The sequence below is a fragment of the Macadamia integrifolia genome, chromosome 6 (genome assembly GCF_013358625.1).
Source record: "Macadamia integrifolia cultivar HAES 741 chromosome 6, SCU_Mint_v3, whole genome shotgun sequence".
NCBI lineage: Eukaryota > Viridiplantae > Streptophyta > Magnoliopsida > Proteales > Proteaceae > Macadamia > Macadamia integrifolia.
This window is the reverse complement of record NC_056562.1, coordinates 3,770,220-3,777,290: the sequence shown is the minus strand read 5'-3', so window position 1 is coordinate 3,777,290 and position 7,071 is coordinate 3,770,220. Positions and strand designations below refer to the sequence as shown.

Here is a 7,071-nt window from a genome sequence, read left to right as displayed (position 1 = left end):
CATGGTTGGTATGGTTGAAGGAATGTGTAATTGAAACCACTATGGTAATTAAAATGTGATCTTATTTTTACCATTGCAGTTAGGGCTTAGGTGATGAAGACGATGAGATTGTTCATCTTTCAATCTAATTTTAAGTGAAGGGTATTTTGGTCTCTTCACTTTTTTCTGAGGGTATTTTAGGTATAAAAAATGTGACATAACCATATAATAGATTCAAACTCACGACCACTAACGGATTAGACTCAAATGTAAGAAACTTTCATACTTCAGGGGAAGGGGCGTAATTCGCTCAAACCCTTGGATCCACGCGTAATTTTGGTAAACTATAGGTGAGGGGGATATAATAATAATAATAATAATAATAATAATAATAATAATAATAATAATAATGAAATTGATTTAGTTGGATTCCCCTCAAGTAGTTAACCAAAAATAGAAGAAAAAAAACGATGTTCCACTGAACCCTTCAAGGCTCCAACTATAGTAGAACTCATCTCATCTGTGAGAGTATCCAAAAGAGAGAGAGAGAGAGAGAGAGAGGTCCCTACTCCTTGTTGTCTCAAATCCCCTATGAGTGGTTGACGAAAGGGAAATATCACATTCCGTTCCGCACCATTATACCTAAGAAGTTGACACAAGTGATCTCAATCATCATCTGGGGCTTTATTTATTTATTTATTTATAGGTTTTTGTCCAAGTACTATATACATTTCTTTATTTGACTGCCCTTTTCAGGGGAGGTTAAGTTCTGCATCTCCTTATCATAGATTCATTCCTTTTTATGTTTATTATTATTATTATATTGATGAAGTCTTTTAGAAGGACATCCAATCTGACTCTTTCTAGGTTCTGAATCTCCTTGTCATAGATTCTAGTCCAGTTGGTGATAGAATTAGTGTTGAACTACTGATTGATTCGATCCCTGATTCCGATTTTCATAATCCTGGACTATATGGTATATGGAAACGAAAATTAAAACAAAAATGGGAATTACAAACAAAAAATCATATAATGTAAAGATTAATATGGTTCAAAAAAATTATCTACGCCCATAGTGAGATGAGATCTACTTTACTTTCAATGGAAAATAATGTTATGGTTGTTCGTTCTCATGCCTCTTTCAGATTATAGAGACAAACAATCACACAACGGAAGGATTAAGGTGGTTTGACAAAATTGCCTACGTCTATGTTGAAATGATATCTACTTCACCTTCAATGGAAAATAGGGTTTTAGCCGCTCATTCTCACGCCTCTTTCAGATTATAAAAACAAACAATCACACAACGAAAGGATTAAGGTGGTTCCACAAAATTGCATACGTCCATGGTAAGATGAGATCTAGTTCACTATCAATGGAGTATAGGGTTATAACCACCCATTCTCACGCCTCTTTTAGACTACCGAGAAACCATTGCTATAAATATAAAGTGAAAACTCTATAGACACACATTACCGAAATCAAACCATAAACACAAGTGACAGAATACGAGGCATCATACCCCCACATGATCCTGATAAATCATGTTGTCAATCATCTTATCCATGAATGATGAATCCCAATCTGAAAAGTTCAATCCATTGGATGGATGTGATCACTCGATCAAGTTTAAAGTTTGACCAAAGAGATTCCTACTCTCACCAAACAAATTCTCTAAATCCCAATTATATTGAGGAGAAAGATTCACTATACTCACTTTAGGTCGTAAGGTCCAAGACATGCCGTCCTCTAATAAACAATCACAAAAGGGTTTACCATTTGAGGAAAGCAGTAGAGACAATCTCAGCTCACCAAAATCCATTAAACATAATACATATTTTCCTATTTTTATAATCAATTCCTTCTCTTAATTTCCTTATGAACTCCTCTGTCTTCTTCCCCCTTTCACCTCCTCTCAGCTTTCCATTCTTCTTCTTCTTCTTCTCATTCTGACCCCTCGCCGGAAAGCCTCTCTCTTCCTCCCTGCTGAGATGAAGCAAGTCGGCAATGGCCGCAAGAAGAGAAACCTCTCCATCTTCATCGTCGTCTTGGCTATCTTTCTCGTTGTCAGTTTCATATACATTGAGGATGTAGAATCGATTGCACAGTTCCCATTCTTAAAGCCCAGATTTCAAGAACTTCAACAAAATCTCTCGAATTCTAATAACCCAGTTCATGAAACCAGTAAGGAGGAGAAGAAGCAGGATTCAATAACTACTAACGAAGAACAAGAAGACATTGATCTGGAGACGATCAAGGAAGAAACTTTAGAAGCTGAGTTGCCTGCAAGTAAAGAAGAAATTGATCTACAGAGGATTAAGGAAGAAATAAAGGAAAAGAATTTACAAGCCCAATTACATGGAAGGAAAGAAGAAAATGGGATTGAGGAGGTTGAGATGCCACCTAAAGAATGTGATCTCTTTGCTGGAGAATGGGTTTTTGACAATGTCACTCATCCTCTGTATACAGAAGACCAATGTGAGTTCCTCACTCAGCAAGTGACTTGTATGAGGAATGGAAGAAAGGATTCTCGTTATCAGAATTGGAGATGGCAACCCAGAGATTGTTCATTACCCAAGTAAGAGATTTCGATTCCCCAAAAACAAGAATAAAAATCCAATCTTTTTGATGCTTGAAATCATCTAATTCTATTAATCTCTGTTCAGGTTCAATGCGAGATTGTTGCTAGAGATGCTTCGAGGGAAACGGTTAATGTTCGTTGGTGACTCATTGAATCGAAACCAATGGGAATCCATGGTCTGTCTCGTTCAATCTGTGATCCCTCTCGGCAAGAAGAGCTTGAACGAGGTTGGCTCGCTCACTGTTTTCAGAGCTGAGGTATCACTATTACACTCTGGATTCTGATCCGATCCTTTGTAGATGAACCAACCGGTCGGAGTGATTCGAACCGCCTGGTTAGAAGTGAAATTGAAGCTGCCTTTGGTAGTCATTCTGTTTCAGAAACGATGTTTTGTGTCAAAATCAGATTTTTCCATTTCTATGTCCAAATTTCATTTTGGAATGAAACTCAAATGTTGGAACATGATAATGTTAGAACATGGTTATCATGTTCCAACAATTTTTTTTTTTTTTTTTTTTTTAAGGAATGAAAAAAAGAATCATGAACATCAAATGGAAGACTGCATTTTCTTGTTCCCATTAAACGAAAAAACATTAGAAACGTTTTTTCGGATGACTATCAAACCCAGCCTGAGTGCTTCTTGTTGGGTTCCACACAAAGCAATTATCCCACATATGTGATGAATTATAAGGATTTGGACACCCACATATGATGATAGAAAAAAGATCATGTCCAATTAATTGGGCACCCAACTAGTGATCCAAGGGTTGGGAGGACCTAGATACAAGCCTATGTGTTGGGATGCATGTCCAAGGCCCTCCCAACGAGTGTGGATCTACTTCTTGTACGGGTTGATCTATACAGATGGAATCCACCACAGAGTTGGTTATTAGGTAAATTCAATCTGTGTGAATCAGCTTCGTACGAGAATGGCTCTCGTATGAGGACTTGATCCACTCACCCTCTCAACTCTGAATCACAAATTGGATGCTCAATTAATTGGAGAGGAATCAAATTCGATGATATGAAGATCATCATAACCCACATAAAGATCATTTATAGAAGAACCAACCTATTACTTATAAGGACTTGGGCACCCAAATGTGATGGCTAGCTGTTAAGGATCATCATAACCCACGTACAGATCTTTTATCCCACAAAGATTGATATGTTAATTTATAAAAACTTAGGCACCTTTTTTGTAATTAATGGCTAGTTTCTAAGGATAAATTCTACTTTAATGACAATTTCATCTTATACGTATTTTCAAAGGAATACAATGCTACGGTTGAATACTATTGGGCCCCATTTTTGGTGGAATCCAACGCGGATGATCCAAAGACGCACAGTGTTTTTGATCGTATCATCATGGCTGACTCAATCAAGAAGTATGGGGAGCATTGGAAGGGTGTAGATTACTTGATCTTCAATACCTATATCTGGTGGATGAATGTTGAGCAGATGAAGGTTTTGTAAGTATTTGGAAAAACCTTAGACTGATTCTGCTTGAATTTTCCATGTAATGTGTGGTGAGGATTGGTTTTGGTTTCTTATGGGTTGATAAAAAAAAGGCGACGATCGTTCGATAAAGGTGACAAAGAATATGATCTCATCCAACGGCCGATAGCTTATGAGAGGGTTCTAAGGACATGGGCTAATTGGGTAGAGGAAAATGTGGATCCCACAAATACTACGGTCTTCTTCAGTAGCATGTCTCCTGCTCACTTCAAGTAAGACTTAAGAATCCTTAGTTTATTTATTTATTTGTTTCTCTAATTCCTATGATTACCTAAATTGTGGTTTATATAATTCACACCATTTGGTTAGACCCATTGAGTGGGTTAATGGGTGGCCTGATCCGACCGGACCTGACCGAATTACAGTCTGGCTTCGGCCGAACCGATAGCTACCAATTTCAGTTCGAATTTTGTAGATTGATTTTGGTCTAACTCGGTATATAAATAAATAAATAAATAAAAACCTCCAATTTGACACCATATAGTAAACCATTGCCTTTCTTTTATTAATAATTTATTATATTGTAATCAAAGTGGTTGAAAAAAAAAAAATCTTTAATCTTACGTTTCTGCATTTTTAGTATAATATTATTTTTTTCATTGAGAATAAATTATGTTATTTCATATAAATATTATATTAAATAAATTTTCAAAATAAAATAAGGGACAATTGAAAGAAGGTTACAACATCATAATTCACCACCTTGATGACAGAAATTACACCCTTTATAATATTCGAAAAAAAGAAAAAAGAAAAAAAAGAAGAGACTACCTCCTAGAATGTACTTGCAACAAGACATAGCGGATGTGACAAGACCAAGCTAAAAATGCTCGCACACCCTCCCATTGGCCGCTTCCGTTAGCGTGCACTTATGCCAACAGGTAGCGTTCTCTTGCCCATAATAATAATAAAGAGAAAAGAACCCTGCTGGCTTGCATGGCTCTACCAACTGTGGATCAGGTTCTCGTACATTCTAATCCACATTGATGGAATCCACCTCAAAGTTTATCTTTGGATGGATTCTATCTGTGTGTATCTGATTATTCTCGTACGAGGACTCGATCTACGCTCGGCTCTACCTCTATACACAGAAAGGCATGAAAAGACCGCACTGCCCCGAACCTAGATGCTACTGCACGTTGATTGATTGGCCGTGCAAGTGGACAAGATTCTACTGCTCTAATAATAAAATCTTGAACTGATGTTTTCTTGACATGTAATGCTTTTTTAAAATTTGAATGTAATTTGGTGGATGCAATAGCAATTATGCTTGGAACAACCCTGATGGGATCAAGTGTGCCAAGGAGACAATGCCAGTGCAGAACACGCCCGGGTTAGATGTGGGCACGGATCGTCAGGTTTTTGCTGCGGCATTGAATGTGATCCGATCCATGAAGGTTCCTGTATATTTCCTCAACATTACCTCCCTCTCTGAGTATCGGAAGGATGCACACACATCAGTCTACACCACCAGGCAAAGTAAGATCCTAACAGATGAACAGAAGGCCGACCCGGCCAAATTCGCAGATTGTATCCATTGGTGCCTCCCGGGCTTACCCGACACTTGGAATGAATTCCTCTATACCCGTATCATATCTCGCTCCACAATCCTCGAGTGAGCCTCTTTTTATTTTTTGTTTTCTTATTTCCCTTCTTCATTATTTCTCCCCCATTTCTAACTTTAAAAAATGTCATTTCTCTTTCTTTATTTTTTATTTTTTATTTATTTTTTAATATATATATATATATATTAACTTCCCCTTTTTTTTTGGGTAAAATTGTACTTCAAACCACAAATTGTAAGTAATGAAATTCAGAGAGAGGAGATCGAGGAACTTGTTATTTATGGTGATGAAATCCATTTTATAAATAAGCTAAGACTTGGGCCACTTTTGATGGTCATTATGTTTAAAAAACAATGTTTCGTGTTAAAAGCAGAGTTTTTCATTTCTGTGTCAAAATTCTGTTTTGAAACCAAACTCAAATGTTTGGAACATAGTTATCATGCTCCAACATTTCTCGTTCCTGACTTTTCTTTATCCGATTTGTTTTGAAAAAATGGAAAAATGAACTGTGAATACTAAATAGAAGATCCCGTTTTTCTGTTTTCGTAAAACAAAAAAACGTCAAAAATATTTTTTCGAATAACTACCAACACAGCCTTGGTTTAATACTTGATTAATAATATGACAGAAACTACTTAAATGCTAATTCCAAGTCCATTATTTAATCTTAGACCTCTTCATTGGGCTTTGTTTGGAAAAATTCAAGCCTGTATATACTTCTAAGGGTAAATAGAAAAAAAAAAAAAAAAAAAACTCAGATCGGAGCAACACTGAACTTTTGGAAGTAGTTTAAATTTCCAGATTTACCACCAAATGGGATTAGTTGAGGGGGAGGCTCCATTGCAGCGAAGACCAAAGGTAATGTGGTGAGCCGTTTTGATATAAAAAAAATCCATTGGCAGAGCAAGGCCCAAGCCATGTTGTGGTAGCATTTTAGTATCTATATGTCATATCGTATCCTGGCAAAAAGGATTATTGCCGGTATATGTTAGTATAATATTATTTAATTATCCTTTAGTAAATAGTGTGATTTTGGTTTCAGCCAAATAATTGTGAATCAAATCGAATCGCACCATATACACTGAAACTGAAACGATTAACACCCTTACTTCCAATGTGTTCAGGTCGTATAGTGCAATCATATGGTAATAAATCTAAGAAATAAGCTGATGATAAGTATGGCTAGAACTTGGTTTAAAGAAGTTAATTTTAAACTTAAATTTCGGTTCGGCTTTGATTTTGAAAGTAAAATTTGGTTTGATTTAGTAGTTTTAGACGAAATCGATTTGAACCAAATCAAACCAAATAAAATGTAACTCATATAAATCGAACCGAAATAAACCTAGATAATACTAGCCCTACAATCACGTGTCTCCCTTGGATTGTGTGATTACCTTTTACGGGTCTTTGCCTTTTTTTTTTTTTTTT

The 7,071-nt window shown here is 36.3% G+C and overlaps 1 pseudogene; it reads left to right on the top strand.

Moving 5' to 3' along the window:
* The first annotated feature begins 1,857 nt into the window (after positions 1–1,857).
* The window catches only part of LOC122081660, a 15,951-nt pseudogene continuing 10,737 nt past the window's right edge, over positions 1,858–7,071 (top strand).